This window comes from Pleurodeles waltl, chromosome 12 (genome assembly GCF_031143425.1).
Source record: "Pleurodeles waltl isolate 20211129_DDA chromosome 12, aPleWal1.hap1.20221129, whole genome shotgun sequence".
NCBI classification, from domain to species: Eukaryota; Metazoa; Chordata; class Amphibia; order Caudata; family Salamandridae; genus Pleurodeles; species Pleurodeles waltl.
In genome coordinates this window covers 202,846,260-202,866,429 of record NC_090451.1, presented here as the reverse complement: position 1 = coordinate 202,866,429, position 20,170 = coordinate 202,846,260, and the positions used below count along the sequence as shown (strand labels likewise).

The 20,170-nt window shown below is 47.3% G+C and overlaps 1 long non-coding RNA gene across 1 annotated transcript in view; it reads right to left on the bottom strand.

Annotated features, from left to right (window-relative positions):
- Positions 1–20,170, bottom strand: part of LOC138267712 (uncharacterized) — a 53,811-nt gene that overhangs the window by 2,051 nt on the left and 31,590 nt on the right. The window contains exon 2 of the long non-coding RNA XR_011199855.1: positions 7,466–7,588. This is a non-coding gene — a long non-coding RNA (uncharacterized lncRNA). The remainder of the gene's footprint in view (positions 1–7,465; positions 7,589–20,170) is intronic.

Here is a 20,170-nt window from a genome sequence, read left to right as displayed (position 1 = left end):
GTCTATGAGGATTAATATCCCATTACATTCAGTACTGGCTGGACATAACATTGGACCAATAGGTCCTGGACCTTATTCAGTTCAGCCATACCCTAGAATTCATTCGGATCCCATCACCATACCAGCTTTACACCCCTGTTCTAAAACATCTATAACAGCCCAAGTTAGAAGTAATAACCATGCTCAAGAAGGGGACGTTCCTAGGGAAACAAACATCCGGTGTTCCCATACTTAGATGATTGGCTCGTCAAGGCCCATTCCAATCAAGCAACACAAAGATCAACGACGGCCTGCATAAATCTATTCAGCAAGGTGGGTTTCGCGTTGAATTGGAAAAAGTCCGTTCTTCAACCCTCAAAGGGTATAACCCTCTTGGGAGCAACACTAGCTACAACACTTGACAAATCATGTCCCACAGCATAGAGGCAACTAAGATTAATATCATTAGCAAAGTTGATACAAAGAAGAGTCTCCTTCAGTGCGCCGCTACAAATCACTATCGGGGATGATGTCATCATGGAAACCCCCTACTCCTGTTCTGCCGGCTAAGAATGCGACCCCTCCAGGAAGAACTAGATAGTCCGTGCTTGATTTGTAAATAAAAAGGTGCCGGTGCGCAAAGACCTCCTCTTAAACACGCCGCTGCTGCAGTTAAATGTGTGAACACGGAATAGTGAAGCCATCTCGGGCCTCTCCATTATATATAACGCCACTCCCTGCCCCTTCAGCTCACTCATGCTTCTTCCCACTTTCTCCCTTTTTGACGCTTTTTCATTTTTCCCTTCACCTGTCTTTCCCATATGTGTCTTTTGTTCGCAGCAAATGCCTGAGTCAGAAGAATAAGCCCCGGCCCTCAAAAATAAGTGCCGGTGCTCAGCACCGGAAACAACAAATACAAATTAAGCACTGTAGATAGTGGATACAAGCTTCAGGTTCTTTCAACAACATCATCAGGGTCACATCTCCTATGATTGCAGCTCTGTCTTGGTGGTCACTGCAACCACACCTGTCAGTCGGCCTGTTGTTCCTCAATCTACTCTCTCCATTGGTCATCACACCCGATGCTTCCCTGGAGGGAATGGTCAGCATACCTCCAGGACCTGCAAGCCAGCGGCAAGTGGCAAAAATCTCATCAATGCTATCATCAATCTTCTCGAGCTCAAGGCAGTACACTTGGTCTTACAGGCTTTCCTTCTGAGGATAAATAAGGAACTCCGCTGTTCTGATACATACAGACCACACAACCACGATGCACTATATAAACAAGCAAAGTAGCACCAGATCACTTCTCCTCTCGGAAGTCGCAGGACATCTGGAATTGTGCCATTTGGAACGGAATGCATCTATGAGTGGAGCACATTCCGGGAGATCAGAACGAGAATGCAGACACTTTCAGCAGATTAAAGACATCTTGCTACAAGTGGGAATTGAATCAGGAAACTCATAATTGAATCTTCTCACACTGGGGCAAGCAGAATCGTGACCTATTTGCCAATCCCCAGAACAGCAAATGCTGATTCTTTTCAAGCTGGCAATACTGTCCAGGATCATGGGGGAATGCATTATCTCTGGCATCTTTGTTAACATCTTTCCGCCCATTCCCCTCATTCCAAATGTTCTCACCAAACTGAAGACCGAACCTTGCAGAGTAATACTGATAGCTCCAACGAGGGCTCAATAGCACTAGTTTACAGAACTGCTTCTTCTTTTGGAGAAAGCTCACATCCTGCTGACAACGACACATCTTCTCTTAATGATGAACAAGGGCCAAGTGTTACACCCAGATCTCTTAACCTATCAGCTAAGCTCCTGAGCACAATTAATTTGCTCACTTAAACATCTCTCCAGGGTATGAAGCATACTTGCCAGAGCGGAGAGTACAAATAAAACCGATCGGTATAAGTGGAAGAGATTCTGTACATGGTGCCAACAGGCACAGGTCCACCCACTTTCATTGCCCCCTAAAGAGATTCTTCCATACCTATTACATTTGACACGCTTCGGATTAGCTCATGCATCCATCAAAGTGCATCTGGCAGCCACATCCCAGTTTCGGCGATTGGACAACCCACCATCATTGTGGTCCACCAGAATTGTCAAACAATTCCTCAAGAGTTTGTTTAGAGTATTTCTACCAGTCAGACCTCCTCCTCCATCTTGGCAATTGAACACAATAGTATCATAGCTCATGAAGCACCCATTTGAACCTATCCATGGGGCAGATATAAAATTCCTTTCTTGGAAAGTTGCTCTTCTTTTGGCTCTGACTCCTGCTAGATGAGTCCGCGAGCTTCAATCTCTCACCATTCAAGAACCTTTCTTACAATTCAGAAGACAGGGTAATTCTTTGTACAAACCCAAAATTAGTCCCTAATGTCCTGTTGGTCTTTCATCTCAATGAACCAGTAATTCTGAAGGCATTCTTTCTGGACCCTACAACACCGGCTGAACAGGCTCTTCATTCTTTGGACATCAGGAGATGCCTAAACCTTTACCTTGACAAAGCCAAAGGCTTTCAGAAATCTAATCCGTTTTTCGTGGCCTACAACGCACCAAGAAAGGGTCATCCCCTTTCCAAGGAGAGCATTGCTATATGGATATCTAGCGCAATTCACTTCTGTCATGAAGCAGCAGGAAAACAGTTGCAGACATCAACACATGCTCACTCTACTAGAACTATATTGATCTCAACGGCATTGTTTGCTGGTGTGCCACTTAAGGACATTTGCAGGGCAGCCACCTGAAAGAATAGGCACACCTCTACAAAGCACTACTGCGTAGACACAATGCCTCAAGGTGATGTCACAGTGGCCAGGCGGTGCTAAGACATCTTTTCCAGTAAAGGCGAGCTATCTCCTTCTACCCACCATCCTCTTCCTGGTTCCACACATTGTTCAACTTTTCTCTACACCTGTTTCACATACTAGGACACTTGTAACTGCTTCACTTGTTGTATTCGTACTGTTGTATTCTACATAAATATATGATAGTATACATCAACATGTTTATATATCTTTATAAAGTTTGTGTACATTGGTGGTGGCAATGTGCTTCACTATTGCTTGGTAGTCTGATTCAAGCATGAGAGTCTATGAAAGTTTCAATACTGGACTAAGAAAATAAGGGTCATATTTATGTAGCACCGCAGTTGTGAATCCCAAATAGCGATTTGTTTCCGAATCACTATTTGGGATTTTCAAAATGTGATGTAACAAAGCAATCGCAAAATATTTTGCGATTACCAAAAAAATCACATTCACAAATATTCGCACATTGAGAGTTTTGTATTCTGGAGCAGCATGATGACATCCCAACCAGGAAGTGAGTCAGTGCATGTTGTTTCCAGAAGGTACAGCTACAGGAGCAGGCAGATAGAGTGAGCACAGCAGCAGGGAGGCACTCAGGAGTGTCAGCTAGGACCCTAACACACAATGGCCACTGAGGGGTATGACAGGGAGACAGGAGACAGAAAAAGAAAGCTCAAGTTCAGTGAGCGGGACTTGGAGGTGCTAACAGAAGAGGTTGTCAAGAGCCATGGAAAGCTCTTTGGGAAAAACTCACTCCATGTCCCTGAGAGTGAGAAGAGAAAATTGTGGAGTGACATCCAGGCAAAAATCAGCACGGTGGGTATTGCGCAGCACATGACTGAGGAGATCCGCAAGCTCTGGTATGATTTACGTTCATGTGCTAAGGGGAGGGTAGCAACCAGGCTGAAGGAGACAAGTAGCACTGGCAGAGGACCATCCACCCAGACACCATTCACCCCCCTTGGAAGACATGGTGGCGTCAATGCTGCAGCCTGAAGCACTAGTTGGTGTCACCGACATAGACACCTCAGACACACCAGGCACCATCAAAGGTAAGGGCAGTAATTAATTGAATCACTATATGTGGTCCCGTAGAGAAATTACATCTTATCACGCACTGTGAGAAATAGTCCATGCCACACTGTGAGAAAGTAGCCTCTTTCTAGCCTTGTTACCCCCCACTTTTGGCCTGTTTGTGAGTGTATGTCAGGGTGTTTTCACTGTCTCACTGATATCCTGCTTGCCAGGGCCCAGTGCTCATAGTGAAAACCCTATGTTTTCAGTATGTTTGTTATGTGTCACTTGGACCCTGCTAGTCAGGACCCCAGTGCTCATAAGTTTGTGACCTATAGGTATGTGTTCCCTGTGTGATGCCTAACTGTCTCACTGAGGCTCTGCTAACCAGAACCTCAGTGGTTATGCTCTCTCATTTCTTTCAAATTGTCACTAACAGGCTAGTGACCAATTTTACCAATTTACATTGGCTTACTGGAACACCCTTATAATTCCCTAGTATATGGTACTGAGGTACCCAGGGTATTGGGGTTCCAGGAGATCCCTATGGGCTGCAGCATTTCTTTTGCCACCCATAGGGAGCTCTGTCAATTCTTACACAGGCCTGCCACTGCAGCCTGAGTGAAATAACGTCCACGTTATTTCACAGCCATTTTACACTGCACTTAAGTAACTTATAAGTCACCTATATGTCTAACCTTTACCTGGTAAAGGTTGGTTACTAAGTTAAGTTACTTAGTGTGAGGGCACCCTGGCACTAGCCAAGGTGCCCCCACATTGTTCAGGGCCAATTCCCCGGACTTTGTGAGTGCGGGGACACCATTACACGCGTGCACTACATATAGGTCACTTCACCATGGTAACTCCGAATATGGCCATGTAATATGTCTATGATCATGGAATTGCCCCCGCTATACTATCCTGGCATAGTTGGCACAATCCCATGATCCCAGTGGCCTGTAGCACAGACCCTGGTACTGCCAAACTGCCTTTCCTGGGGTTTCACTGCAGCTGCTGCTGCCGCCAACCCCTCAGACAGGCTTCTGCCCTCCTGGGGTCCAGCCAGGCCTGGCCCAGGATGGCAGAACAAAGGACTTCATCTGAGAGAGGGTGTTACACCCTCTCCCTTTGGAAAATGGTGTGAAGGCAGGGGAGGAGTAGCCTCCCCCAGCCTCTGGAAATGCTTTCATGGGCACACATGGTGCCCATTTCTGCATAAGCCAGTCTACACCGGTTCAGGGACCCCTTAGCCCTGCTCTGGCGCGAAACTGGACAAAGGAAAGGGGCGTGACCACTCCCCTGACCTGTACCTCCCCTGGGAGGTGCCCAGAGCTCCTCCAGTGTGCTCCAGACCTCTGCCATCTTGGAAACAGAGGTGCTGCTGGCACACTGGACTGCTCTGAGTAGCCAGTGCCATCAGGTGACGTCAGAGACTCCTTCTGATAGGCTCCTTCAGGTGTTGCTAGCCTATCCTCTCTCCTAGGTAGCCAAACCCTCTTTTCTGGCTATTTAGGGTCTCTGTCTCTTGGCATTCCTCAGATAACGAATGCAAGAGCTCATCCGAGTTCCTCTGCATCTCTCTCTTCACCTTCTGCCAAGGAATCGACTGCTGACCGCGCTGGAAGCCTGCAAAACTGCAACATAGTAGCAAAGACGACTACTGCAACTCTGTAACGCTGATCCTGCCGCCTTCTCGACTGTTTTCCTGGTGGTGCATGCTGTGGGGGTAGTCTGCCTCCTCTCTGCACTAGAAGCTCCGAAGAAATCTCCCGTGGGTCGACGGAATCGTCCCCCTGCAACCGCAGGCACCAAAGAACTGCATCACCGGTACCTTGGGTCTCCTCTCAGCACGACGAGCGAGGTCCCTTGAATCCAGCAACTCTGTCCAAGTGACTCCCACAGTCCAGTGACTCTTCAGTCCAAGTTTGGTGGAGGTAAGTCCTTGCCTCCCCACGCCAGACTGCATTGCTGGGAACCACGACTTTTGCAGCTACTCCGGCCTCCGTGCACTTCCGGCGGAAATCCTTTGTGCACAGTCCAGCCTGGGTACACGGCACTCTAACCTGCATTGCACGACCTCCTAAGTTGTTCTCCGGCGACGTGGGACTCCTTTGTGCGACTTCGGGTGAGCACCGTTTCACGCAGCCTCGTAGTGTCTGTTTCTGGCACTTCTGCGGGTGCTGCCTGCTGCTGAGAGGGCTCCTTGTCTTGCTCGACGCCCCCTCTGTCCCCTGACGCAATTGGCGACATCCTGGTCCCTCCTGGGCCACAGCAGCATCCAAAAACACTAACCGCACGATTTGCAGCTAGCAAGGCTTGTTGGCGGTCTTTCGGCGGGACAACACTTCTGCACGACTCTCCACGGCGTGAGGGATCCGTCCTCCAAAGGGGAAGTCTCTAGCCCTTGTCGTTCTTGCAGAAACCTACGCTTCTACTGTCCAGTAGCAGCATCTTTGCACCCACAGCTGGCATTTCCTGGGCATCTGCCCATCTCCGACTTGCTTGTGACTTTTGGACTTGGTCCCCTTGTTCCACAGCTACCCTCGACTGGAAATCCATCGTTGTTGCATTGCTGGTTTGTGTCTTTCCTGCAGAATTCCCCTATCACGACTTCTATGTCCTTTGGGGAACTTTAGTGCACTTTGCACTCCCTTTTCAGGGTCTTGGGGTGGGCTATTTTTCTAACCCTTACTATTTTCTAATAGTCCCAGCGACCCTCTACAAGGTCACATAGGTTTGGGGTCCATTCGTAGTTCGCATTCCACTTTTGGAGTATATGGTTTGTGTTGCCCCTATAACTATGTGTCTCCATTGCATCCTATTGTAACTATACATTGTTTGCACTGTTTTCTAATACTATTACTGCATATTTTGGTATTGTGTACATATATCTTGTGTATATTTGCTATCCTCATACTGAGGGTACTCACTGAGATACTTTTGGCATATTGTCATAAAAATAAAGTGCCTTTATTTTAAGTATATCTGTGTATTGTGTTTTCTTATGATATTGTGCACATGACACTAGTGGTGCTGTAGGAGCTTCACTCGTCTCCTAGTTCAGCCTAAGCTGCTCTGCTAAGCTACCATTATCTATCAGCCTATGCTGCTAGACACCCTATACACTAATAAGGGATAACTGGGCCTGGTGCAAGGTGCAAGTACCCCTTGGTACTCACTACAAGCCAGTCCAGCTTCCTACACACACTATCCATGCTACCCAACAATGCCTTCTGGGAGTGGAAGTCCATACTCCAACACCGCACCCAGAACAAAGATTGCAGCATTGTGTATGGCCATACAGAGAGACAATACAAATGACAAGTAAACACACTATGCCAGGGAAACTGTTCACAAAAAATTGTAACTGTGAACTAATACATGAAATAAGTACTTTTCAACTGACATATTGTGCATTGATGTTGCTGATGATCCTGCACCAGATGCTGCACAAACAGAAACGGGGAAATGAGGAAAGCTAGCCACAGTCTGAGACCAACATCCTTATGACCATTACACCAGCACCACTCAGATGCAGGGCAACAGTGGAACCACTCCCTGAGTTTACTCAGGAGTCCGATGACTTGCCAGAAGACGGACACACACCACCTTCGGATGGTAGATGCACCCACAGACGTCAGTACCTTTTCCAGCACCAGTACACTCCCCTCAAGAGACGTAGAGCAGATGTCAGACAGAGCTCAGAAGAAGGTGAGGACCGATCTCTGTTTGGTGGCCTGGAGGCATCCATGTTGAAGCGGCAACGTCTACAATGTAAGCACATGAAATCAATGAACAGGCAGTTGGTGTCTCTCAATCACAACATGTGCCGGCTGAATGCAACAGTCCAGGAAGGGCAGAAAGCTACAGCAGACAATCTAAGGGAGATGACAAATGCAACTAAGGAACGCTGCACAGTAATGCAGCAGGACCATGTCACCCACCGTAGGCGCCATCACCAATTAATGGGTAGATCGGATAGGTTCAGCAGATATGTCCATTGCCTTACTAATGCAACTGCTTTGCTGTTACGACGTGCTGTGGGCATGCAAGTGGATATGGCACATTGCAGTGGGGACATTGCACAGGGACTGGTGCAGGCTACCAATGCCTTGGAGACCATGCAGACACCCCGGAGTGCTGCGAACGGCGACCTGGGTGGTGGGGGATAGTGAGGAGCGCTCTAGCCTCAGTAGAGTGACTGCCCCTGTGATGGATCCTAGGCGTCGCAGTTCCAGACACTATGGGGGTCATTCTGACTGGGCCACCGACCACGGGAGCACCGCCAACAGGCTGGCGGTGCTCCCACGAGCATTCTGACCGCGGCGGTTCAGCCGCGGTCAGAAGCGGCAAGTCGGCGGGCTCCCGCCGACTTACCGCTGCTCGGGGGAATCCTTCATGGCGGCAGAGCGCGCTCCGCCGCCATGAGGATTCTGACCCCCCCTACCGCCATCCTGTTCATGGCGGGAAAGCCGCCATGAACAGGATGGCGGTAGGGGGGGTCGCGGGGCCCCTGCCGTGCCCATGCCAATGGCATGGGCACGGCAGGGGCCCCCGTAAGAGGGCCCCGCAAAGTATTTCAGTGTCTGCCTTGCAGACACTGAAATACGCGACGGGTGCCACTGCACCCGTCGCACCTTCCCACTCCGCCGGCTCGATTACGAGCCGGCATCCTCGTGGGAAGGGAGTTTTTCCCTGGGCTGGCGGGCGGTCTTTTGGAGACCGCCCGCCAGCCCAGGGAAAAACTCATAATACCCTCCGCGGTCTTCTGACCGCGGAGCGGTATAATGGGGGCGGAATTCTGGCGGGCGGCCTCTGCCGCCCGCCAGAATCAGAATCACCCCCTATATTTTCTCAGAACCCACAACAAGAGATGCCTCCGAGCCCACTGACCATTCTAGTGTGTGGACGCAAAAAGTAATGTGGATATGTTTTAGGCCTTGCATATTTTGTGACAATGCATTACTAATAAGATGTTAATAGTATGTAATTTGATTTAAATACAGATAGTGCTTTTGGACTACCTATGTTCCATCCGCATGTACTTGACCTGAAGTTTAGGCAATACATGTGATACCTGTAGCCAAAAAGGAACAATACATAGTTTCTTTACTCACCTCAAAAATAGTTGTGTGTAATCTCTGCATATCCTTGCCTGCCGTCTGCTGCTCTGGATCAGTCTGCTGATTGAGGGGTTGGCAATGGGTCATCATCCTCATCTAACTCTGTATCTGTGGGCTCCAGGGGTATGCCTCTTGTTGTTGCGGTGTTGTGCAGCATAGCACGTGTGGCCACAATCTTACCAGGGGCAGCTCCACTATGGCGGAGGAGCGTCGCCCTCCCCCACCAGCAGCAGCTGCAAAACTTTGACAGTAAAAACATAATAAACTATGTTTTTTGTGTTTTTACTGCAAAAGGGGTGGGGCCACGTGCGTGACAGAAGGGGAGTGCACAGTACTCCTCCTCAGTGCGCATGTATGTTTGGCTGGCCAAACATACATGCGTACTGGGCTCTGTCCAACCAGCCAACGCAGTGCCTGATTGGAGAGAGCAGGCAGAGGCTCCCACTCTTCCTTGGAGCGTCCAGCCAGGGCGCTCCTTCTAATCCTACTGCTGCTTTTATGTTGCTAGCAGCATGAAAGCAGTGTTCGAATTGGACGCAGGGCAGGCTGGCACCCTGTGCCTGCAGCTGAGGAGCAGTGCAGTGGTAGTGCGGTGAGGCGAAACAGGTTTGGGTTGGTTTTTTTGGTCGCTCCCTCACCTCCCCCTGCTACGCACTGCCCCGCCTCTTCTCCCTCCCGGAAGCCGCAACTGAATCTTACATCATGTTTCAGGATGGTATTGTTGTGAGAAAGTAGCCTCTTTCTAGCCTTGTTACCCCCACTTTTGGCCTGTTTGTGAGTATATGTCAGGGTGTTTTCACTGTCTCACTGGGATCCTGCTAGCCAGGGCCCAGTGCTCATAGTGAAAACCCTATGTTTTTCAGTATGTTTGTTATGTGTCACTGGGACCCTCCTAGCCAGGGCTACAGTGCTCATAAGTTTGTGGCCTGTATGTATGTGTTCCCTGTGTGATGCCTAACTGTCTCATTGAGGCTCTGCTAACCAGAACCTCAGTGGTTATGCTCTCTCTGCTTTACAAATTGTCACTAACAGGCTAGTGACCAATTTTACCAATTCACATTGGCATACTGGAACACCCTTATAATTCCCTAGTATATGGTACTGAGGTACCCAGGGTATTGGGGTTCCAGGAGATCCCTAGGGGCTGCAGCATTTCTTTTGCCACCTACAGGGAGCTCTGACAATTCTTACACAGGCCTGCCACTGCAGCCTGAGTGAAATAATGCCCACATTATTTCACAGCCATTTTACACTGCACATAAGTAACTTATAAGTCACCTATATGTCTAACCTTCACCTGGTGAAGGTTGGGTGCAAAGTTACTTAGTGTGTGGGCACCCTGGCACTAGCCAAGGTGCCCCCACATCGTTCAGGGCAAATTCCCCGGACTTTGTGAGTGCGGGGACACCATTTCACGCGTGCACTATACATAGGTCACTACCTATGTATAGCGTCACAATGGTAACTCCGAACATGGCCATGTAACATGTCTAAGATCATGGAATTGTCACCTCAATGCCATTCTGGCATGGGGAGACAATTCCATGATCCCCCGAGTCTCTAGCACAGACCCGGGTACTGCCAAACTGCCTTTCCCGGGGTTTCACTGCTGCTGCTGCCAACCCCTCAGACAGGTTTCTGCCCTCCTGGGGTCCAGCCAGGCCTGGCCCAGGAAGGCAGAACAAAGAACTTCCTCAGAGAGAGGGTGTTACACCCTCTCCCTTTGGAAAAAGGTGTCAGGGTTGGGGAGGAGTAGCCTCCCCCAGCCTCTGGAAATGCTTTGATGGGCACAGATGGTGCCCATCTCTGCATAAGCCAGTCTACACCGGTTCAGGGATTCCCCAGCCCTGCTCTGGCACGAAACTGGAAAAAGGAAAGGGGAGTGACCGATCCCCTGACCTGCACCTCCCAGGGGAGGTGCCCAGAGCTCCTCCAGCGTGCCCCAGACCTCTGCCATCTTGGATTCAGAGGTGTGCTGGCACACTGGACTGCTCTGAGTGGCCAGGGCCAGCAGGTGGCGTCAGAGACTCCTTCTGATAGGCTCTTACCTGTGTTACTAGCCTATCCTCCTTCCTAGGTAGCCAAACCTCCTTTTCTGGCTATTTAGAGTCTCTGCTTTGGGGAATTCTTCAGATACCGAATGCAAGAGCTCACCAGAGTTCCTCTGCACTTCTCTCTTCACCTTCTGCCAAAGGATCGACCGCTGACTGCTCAGGACGCCTGCAAAACCGCAACAAAGTAGCAAAGACGACTACTGCAACCTTGTATCGCTTCATCTTGCCGGCTTTCTCAACTGTTTCCTGGTGGTGCATGCTCTGGGGGTAGCCTGCCTCCTTCTTGCACCAGGAGCTCTGAAGAAATCTCCCGTGGGTTGACGGAATCTTCCCCCTGCAACCGCAGGCAACAAAAGACTGCATCTCCGGTCCTCTGGGTCCCTTCTCAGCACGACGAGCGTGGTCCCTGGAACTCAGCAACTCTGTCCAAGTGACTCCCACATTCCAGTGACTCTTCAGTCCAAGTTTGGTGGAGGTAAGTCCTTGCCTCCCCACGCTAGACTACATTGCTGGGTAACGCATGATTTGCAGCTGCTCCGGCTCCTGTGCACTCTTCCAGGATTTCCTTTGTGCACAGCCAAGCCTGGTCCCCGACACTCTAACCTGCAGTGCACAACCTTCTGAGTTGTCCTCCGGCGTCGTGGGACTCCCTTTTCTGACTTCGGGTGGACTCCCGTTCACTCCTCTTCCAAGTGCCTGATCCCACATTTCTGCGGTGCTGCCTGCTTCTGTGAGGGCTCCCTTACTTGCTGGGCACCCCCTCTGTCTCCTCATCCAAGTGGCGACATCCTGGTCCCTCCTGGGCCACAGCAGCATCCAAAAACCCTAACCGCGACCCTTGCAGCTAGCAAGGCTTGTTTGCGGTCTTTCTGCATGGGAACACCTCTGCAAGCTTCTCCACGACGTGGGACATCCATCCTCCAAAGGGGAAGTTCCTAGTCCTCTTTGTTCTTGCAGAAACCAAAGCTTCTTCCATCCGGTGGCAGCTTCTTTGCACCCTCAGCTGGCATTTCCTGGGCATCTGCCCACTCTCGACATTGTCACGACACTTGGACTTGGTCCCTTTGTTTCACAGGTACTCAGGTCCGGAAATCCACTGTTGTTGCTTTGCTGGTGTTGGTCTTCCTTGCAGAAACCCCCTATCACGACTTCTGTGCTCTCTGGGGGTTATAGGTGCACTTTACACCTACTTTTCAGGGTCTTGGGGTGGGCTAATTTTCTAACCCTCACTGTTTTCCTACAGTCCCAGCAACCCTCTACAAGCTCACATAGGTTTGGGGTCCATTCGTGGTTCGCATTCCACTTTTGGAGTATATGGTTTGTGTTGCCCCATACCCATGTGCTCCTATTGCAACCTACTTTACATTGCTTGCATTACTTCCTTTTGCTATTACTGCATAATTTTGGTATTGTGTACATATATCTTGTGTATATTTGGCATCCTCATACGGAAGGTACTCACTGAGATACTTTTGGCATATTGTCATAAAAATAAAGTACCTTTATTTTTAGTATATCTGTGTATTGTGTTTTCTTATGATATTGTGCATATGACACCAGTGGTATAGTAGGAGCTTTGCATGTCTCCTAGTTCAGCCTAAGCTGCTCTGCTATAGCAACCTTCTATCAGCCTAAGCTGCTAGAAACACCTCTTCTACACTAATAAGGGATAACTGGACCTGGTACAGAGTGTAAGTACCCCTTGGTACCCACTACAAGCCAGACCAGCCTCCTACAATTGTAGTGCCTGCCACTTTTGTGCAGGCACCGGAAGCTACTCTTCAGCAGGTCAAAGGTCCTCTCTATCTCTCTATGATACTTTGCGTTCTCCTATGTGCCACCTTGTAACGCCGCTCCAATTGGTGTGGCTGGATTGAGGTATGGTGTGAGGATGAAGTACTGCACTGCATAATCACTGTCTCCTACAATGACAGGAGTGAAAATTGAGTCATTCTCATCTTTGATCTCACCTTTACAATTTGCTACATTGTTCTGTGTGAAATTACCAAGTAGGTATCCTTCTCCAAACTCTACAGCAAGTAGCAAGTGTGCATATTCCACTAAATCAGTGATGATGTGTGAGGCATTGTAGATGACCTGTATGTTCCTGGAATGGCTATTTCATAGATTCCTGTAGATGTACGCAGTGTCAGATGGTGGACAGATAGCGACATGTGCCCCATCAATGCAACCGATGAAGTGCAAATTGGACTACCTGATAAAAATGTAATTTTGCGAGCTGCAAGCCCTGTGGGGTGTTGGGGAATTTGATGTGCTCACTGATTTTAGATAACATTGCATTCAGGAATGCATGGAAAAAGCGTGAAAGCACACTTTGGGACACACCTCCTGCTGCTGCTATAACCCCCCAATAGCTTCCTGAGGCTAAGAGGTGCAAGGTGCATAACACCTGCACATGAGTGGGTATGGCATTGGTTCTGTGAGTGTGTTGCTGCAATTGTGGTTGTAAACCTGCTATTAGGTCTAGTATCATGGCAGAATTTAACCTATACTTATCATATATCTCCTCTGGTAAAACAAAGTAATGCGCACGCTGAAAATGCGCTTCTGTCTCCTCCTCCCTCCCTCAAACATGCCAGAATCCTCATAATCCTTGCCATGATTTAGAGTGCAGCCATTGTTGAAAAGGCCTGATGCACTCTGGGCCTCTTTTTGTAGGTTGCACCTGATTGCTTCCTGATTTGAGTTGGTGGTAAATTGCACATGGGAAATCCCCATTTTGTGACCAATCACAGTTTGCAAATGGTTCATACATTTAATTTGCGATTCCTTATTTGCTGATTCGCTAAATTGAGTCGCAATTTTTGGGAATCGCTATTTTTGCGATTCCTTAAAATTGCACTGCGAATGGCCATCATACATTCTGTATGGATATTTTGCATTCGCAAACGGTTGAATTTTGCGACTCGCACAGTTTGCAAATGCAAAATAGTTTGACGCATCTGGCCCTTAGTTACTTACCTGTAACTGTAGTTCTCCAGTACTGGAATCTTTCATAGATTCACATGCAACCCACCCTCCTCCCCTGGGAAAATCACCTTTCCCTCTTAATAAGTGGTTCTCCTGCTCTTGTGCTTTTGAAAATCTGAGGGACTGGAGCTTCTCACAGAGTGTTCTAGAGGACAAAGCAGTCTGATTGGCTGAAACCTATGTTTGTTTTTTTATTTTTTTTATTGACTGATGTGCTACAAAAGTGAAGAGGCTAAGGCCTTCATACACTATGCTTAACATTACATTGCTATCATAAGGTACCGGGGACTCCCATCTTGACGACAGGGAATGATTCAAGCATGTGAATCTATGAAAGATTCCAACACTGGAGAACAACGGTTACAGTTTTATTTGAAAAACTCTGTCATTTGTGTCTTCCCTGAAGAGGTTCTTAGTTTCAAATTCTGTGAAGGGTCTGAAACACATTATTTAGCATTATTGTGTATACTAAGCATGTTTGAGAGAATGGTGTGTCTCTGAAGATGTTACTACAACATTGTATTTTATCACAACCACTACAGCATTGTGCACCCTTTCAAAATACTGCATTGCCCCTTGGACTGAAACAGCCAAAAGTACAATTCCTTGCGCAGTGTGTTCGCACACTAATTTTTACACTTACCCTAAAACGCAGATGAGTGCAAAAACTGCTCACAATTGTGTTTTAGGCAGACAATTTCCTACCTGGTAATAGCTCACCCTACAAATTGTGTGTTAAGTATAATTATGGGTACAGAAATTCTCAAGTACCATTTGTTCATCTTATTCGTCATGTTTGCACCTTCTAGGACAGCTGGATAGTGCTCGTTTTTTTTTTCTGTCCAGCAGCATTGATGTGCACCTCTGGTGCATTATCATAATGTATAACGAAACTGCTAGGGCATATCAGTTGGGGGAGCAGATGAGGAAGATGTAGGAACTAATCAAGAGCTTCTACGTCTCCTCAAACCCCTCCAAATAAAAATAAGTAATCCTTTCTACCCTCAGTGGGTCGTTGGCATCCCAGACTAGCAACTGAACACATTTCTCCTATCATTCTGCTGAGTGACCATTACCTAGAACCTCTCATACTTACCACTAGTAGAACATGATTATAACAGCCAAACAGCTCTTCTTTTTTCAGGCCCACTCAGTCTCAGAACAGTTTTTGGGCTGGATCTCTTAGCTCTTCCTTCTGAGCAAGCCCTTGAAAATGGTGACCTATGGGACACAGTCTCTCAATCTTTTTTAAATATTGGTTGTCCAAAGTCCCTTCTTAAAGGACTTCTATTACTTAAGCATTATTAGATAGACAGTTGGGACTGATGTTTTACAGTCCTAGGGGTAGCAGCCCCCCTTCAGAACCTGTCCATACTCTTTGGACTATTCTGCTTATTTCTAGCTGAGAAAAGTCGAATGTTCTCTTGCTATCAAACTTAAACCTTGAATGACACTTTCAGCCAACTTTGATGTAATGTTGTATCGTCTTGAAAGTCCACCCAGTTAGTCCTTTGAGGTCAGTGTCCTGTGGGTCAAATCTATCTCCTCAGTGGATGGATAAGGCGGATTGAGTTTTCTTCAAGGTCAATACATGGTTTAAGGCAGACGCCTCCCTGTTGTGGTGTTCATGGTACCCCCACTGCTCCCCATGGAGAACAGGATGACCGTGTTCTGCGTCACAGAGCAGGGAGGTGTGCACGCTCATTGATAGTGTCATTTGATCCTCTGTGTGGAAATGGACTCTTGGCCAGGACATGTGACTGCCCATGACCTGGCCTATGTTAGCCCACACTCTCAAGACTTCATATGAAGATAGCTGCATGCGTTTTGAGAGTGGAGCTTCATAAGTTAGTACTTTCCCAACTGTTCTGACTCCGGGACCTGTTTGGGTAAAGGCAATATTGTGAGTAGACTGTGGATCCAGGACCTGCAGGGATTCCTCTTTCTTAGTGATACATTGCTGCTGAACTGTTCTGCAAAGCCAAACATCCCATCCTATGGAGTCCTGAGTGATCTCCAAGAATGATTTCCCAGAATAAGCTTGTTATGCACCATCTTCTTGGGTTCAGTCATTGGTTTTTTTATCTCGTGGTGGAATGAACTTGTCCTGATCTGGACACGGCGAGCTTCTTCTCTCAACAGCTGAGCCTGTTGTATCACCCCTTTGCGCCTTAGTACTTTGGACCAGAGACCCTGGTTATGATGGAACATCAGAGGATAAGGTGGATGTGAGTCAGGTGTCCTTGTCCTTAAGTATTGCTTTAGGCCCTGCCATTCCTAGAGGGAATGCAGTATTAGCACATTACTTTATATCTGCATTAATCCAGCCAGGCTCTCCTCAGTAACCTATTTGCTGAATTTCTTGCTAGTTAGGATGTCTTTCACCATTTCATGGATTGTTATTTTGCATTTGTTAAGCACGTGTACACTCCGGGCAATATAGAAATTCTACTGATTAACTAGTTACCACGGGCAGGTAGGTTTTTTACGTCTCCTACATGTTTCAGCGGTCTCACTGCATTTGTAGTGGAGGGGCAGCTTGTCTCAGAGGCAGGATCTCTGTACTGAGAACAGTCTTTCACCAAGATGGACACCAGTCAAGACCGGAATAGGCAACTTTAAGGAAAACAAATGTTATTTGTATGTTGGGCAATCTAATGTAAGCTGCATTACAACAATCGTGGTTTTATGCATCAACATTGACAATAGAGATGTTGCATGAAAAGAAGTGGGCTTGCAAAATGGAAAGTTCATACGAAGAAAGTCAAAAAATATGCCCAGTCTTGATTGGCAGGAAGGAGAACTTTAAAAGTTTGACCTTACATAAGAAATTCAGATGGCAATAAACTATATAGTTGGCAGCCTCGAAACTCAAGATGGTCTTAATGTGGAACAGAAAGGCAGTGATAATTTATCTCTGTCTGTCTTGAACATCCTTAGCATTTCCCACTTCACTCCTAACAATGTAACACACTCCCTGTATCACCAACCTCCAACGGATTGGCTGTCTTTTAATCCCAATTATCATTCTACTCTCCTCTGCTTCTTCCATCTCTCTATTAGGTTAAGTAACAAATGGCCACATGTGCAAAACTTTGTAGAGGTCGCAAACTGTCCGATTCACAGAATCGGGCCATTTACAACTGCTAAAAAACATTTTTGCACGTACCAAGGGCAAACTGTGATTTGGTAACCTCTTACTAAATCACAATTGGCTTTGTGATTCTGTATTAGGAAGGGGTGAGTTTAGGGCATCCCTTCCTAATACAGAATTGCAGTGGTAAGTGTGAATGTTTTGCAATCAAAATGCAGTTGCAAAACATTTGCAGTTTACCACCATTTTCAAATTAGTGGAAGCCCGACTGCAAATGGAAAAGGGTCCCCAAATGACACCTTCCCTTGTGTGAGTGTTTGTGAAAGCAGTTTCTATAAGTAGTCAGTGGTCCACGGACACTGCCTACTCTTAAAAAATGAAAAGAAAACTTTTCTTTTTTCGTTTTTTTAAAGCATCCCACTTTTCCTTAAGGGAAATAAGCTGCATTAAAAAATAATAATAATAAACCCATTGTTTTATTTAAAAGCAGTCACAGACATGGTGGCCTGCTGACCCCAGCAGACCGCCATCCCTGTGGTTTTTGTGATTTCTAGTGGGTCGCAAAACAAGACCTACCTCATTAATATTCATGAGATTGGTCTATTTGGTCTATTTGCGACCCACTGGGAATTACAAATAAAACTCAAGCATTTCATACATTTGAAATAGTGATTCCCTAATTGCGATTTGCAGGGAATTGGAATTAGTAAATTGCCATTTCAAGGTGTCGTACATGTGGCCCAAACTGTCTAACAGGCCCTTGACCAATCTTCAGTGGGGGATTTGAAGAGGAAGGCCTCTGGGTTCGACTCCGTCCCTTTCTTCCCCTCAATGTTTTCCTGTTACTACCAGTTCCTCTGCTATATTTCCTTGAACCTTGCCTTTGGGCAAAACTAGTGGCTGACGGTCAGCTGTGTTAAGTTTGTGTGACACTAAAATTGCAAGAAATGTGCACTGTCATAATACCCATCAGATGCCATGCCAGTGTAGGCAGTCCACATCTCGACCCGGTAAGCGCCTGAAACCCACAGGGAAAGTAACAAGAACGGGCAGAAGCAAAGAAGGTTAAGCAGTCTCTGCAGTATGGCCCATGAAAATGGCATTTTGGTCTGTGAACATTTGCTCTCTGGGATAGTTGACTGACCCTATGCTTTTGGGCTACCTGGCACAAGGCAGCCATATTGCTGTCTCCTACAATTTCAATGTCATCAGCCAAGAATAGTCTGTCTGTATTGTCTCTGTGGCTCTGACACATCATAAAATGTGGGGGTAAGGTCAAGAGTCTCCTGCAAGGGAGTAGCTAGAAAAAAAATACCCACCACTTAGTGAGACTAAAGATGTAGTTCAGAGTGAGTGAGTGAGTGAGTGAGTGAGTCAAGCGATCCCATCACTCTCTTGCTTCCCATGGGGAATTCTGAAATATGGGTATCAAATTGTATGCTTTACACCTTCATTCTTACTAGACTATGCCATTCTTACTTCCTTCTCTTCATCCATCCTTCCTTCTTGTCATCTACCCATCTTTACTTTTCTCCAATAATGCATCAATCCTTCTCTCCTATTGCTCAATCCTTTTCTTCATCCATCCTTCTCCATCCCTATTTCTTTCACCCACTCACTTTCTAGCCTGATCTCTGTGCATTCTCCCTTCTCTCCATCTATCTCTCAATCCATTTATCACCGTCCAGTCATCCTTCTAATCACTCCCTCCTTCTCTACTGGATTTCCCTTTGTTTGCTATTTTTGCCTGTCCTGTTCTACTTTAAAGCTGCAAGCTATAGTCTTGCAATTGCTTCTGCAGACTTTTATTTGGGACCAGCATCACTGTTCAAAGTCGAAGGAGCAATAAATAACGCAATAAAGGTTTTGTGCTGCACACACACTTCCCAGTGGCACCCAACCCTGCTGAAGCGGCCCTTGGCCCCCTGGATGCTTGCCTACAGTTTGCATCTCTTTCCAGTTGACAATGGATGATTGCCCACAGCACAGCATTTTTGATGAGTCAGAGGAAACCTCAAAATAGGGCAGTTTTAATATACCAATTTTGGTCATAGCAGTATTCTTCACACCACATTGCATTTTTGCTGTTTGCAGATTATTTCCACATCTGGCATGAGTTTTGACAGCTTCTGATATGTGCTGACCATAGAAAGTGCCTTTCTTATTGTTGATGTTCTGGACCACTTCACAAGATGCCCTGTCTCTGCGGTTGTATGTGCTACGCACAATGGGGCATATTTATACTCTGTTTGCACCGAATTTGCGTCAAAATTTGGCGCATACCATACACCCTATTTATACTTTGACGCCCGACCCGGTGAACGTCCAAATTCAGCAGTGTGCGCCATTTTCTGAATGCGGGAAACCGCCTTGTGTTAATGACATGCAAGGTAGGTGTTCCCGTCCCAAAAATGACTTTAAGGCATGTGCGCCTTATTTATACTCCCACGTCATTTTGATGCACAGGAGAGGGTGGGCCTTAAAAAATGGCGCATAGCCTGATTTGCGCCGTTTTTTAACGCCTGGGTGAGGGCAGGGGTTAAGGGACCTGTGAGCTCATTCCCATGGTCTATAACCATGGAAGCAGTCCACTGGTGCCATTCCCTGCCCCCAGGGACACCCCCTGCCACCCTCGGCCACCCCTGGACAACACCCATGGATGGGGGAACCCATCCCTGGTAAGTACAGGAAAGTTGTGGTAAGTATATATATTTTTTGTTTTTTAAGTGGCATGGGGCGCCTAACTTGGGCCCCCCTACATGCCACTGTACCCAATGACCATGCCCAGGGGACAGAAGTCCCCTGGGCATGGCCATTGGGCAGGGGGGCATGACCCCTGTCTTTCCTAAGACAGGAGTCATTTCAATGGGGGTTGTGCGTCAAAAAATGGCGCAAGTCCGGTTAGAGCCATGATTTTTTACTCTAACCTGACTTGCACCATTTTTTGATGCACAACCCCCATTCTTCCCTACGCCTGCACTGCCCAGTTAGTCATTTTGTTTTTTACTCTAACCAGCCCGCAGCGCCGGCTAATGTCAATCCGTAAATAAGGCACCCGCCTGGTGCGGTGGAATGGCGTTAGCCGGC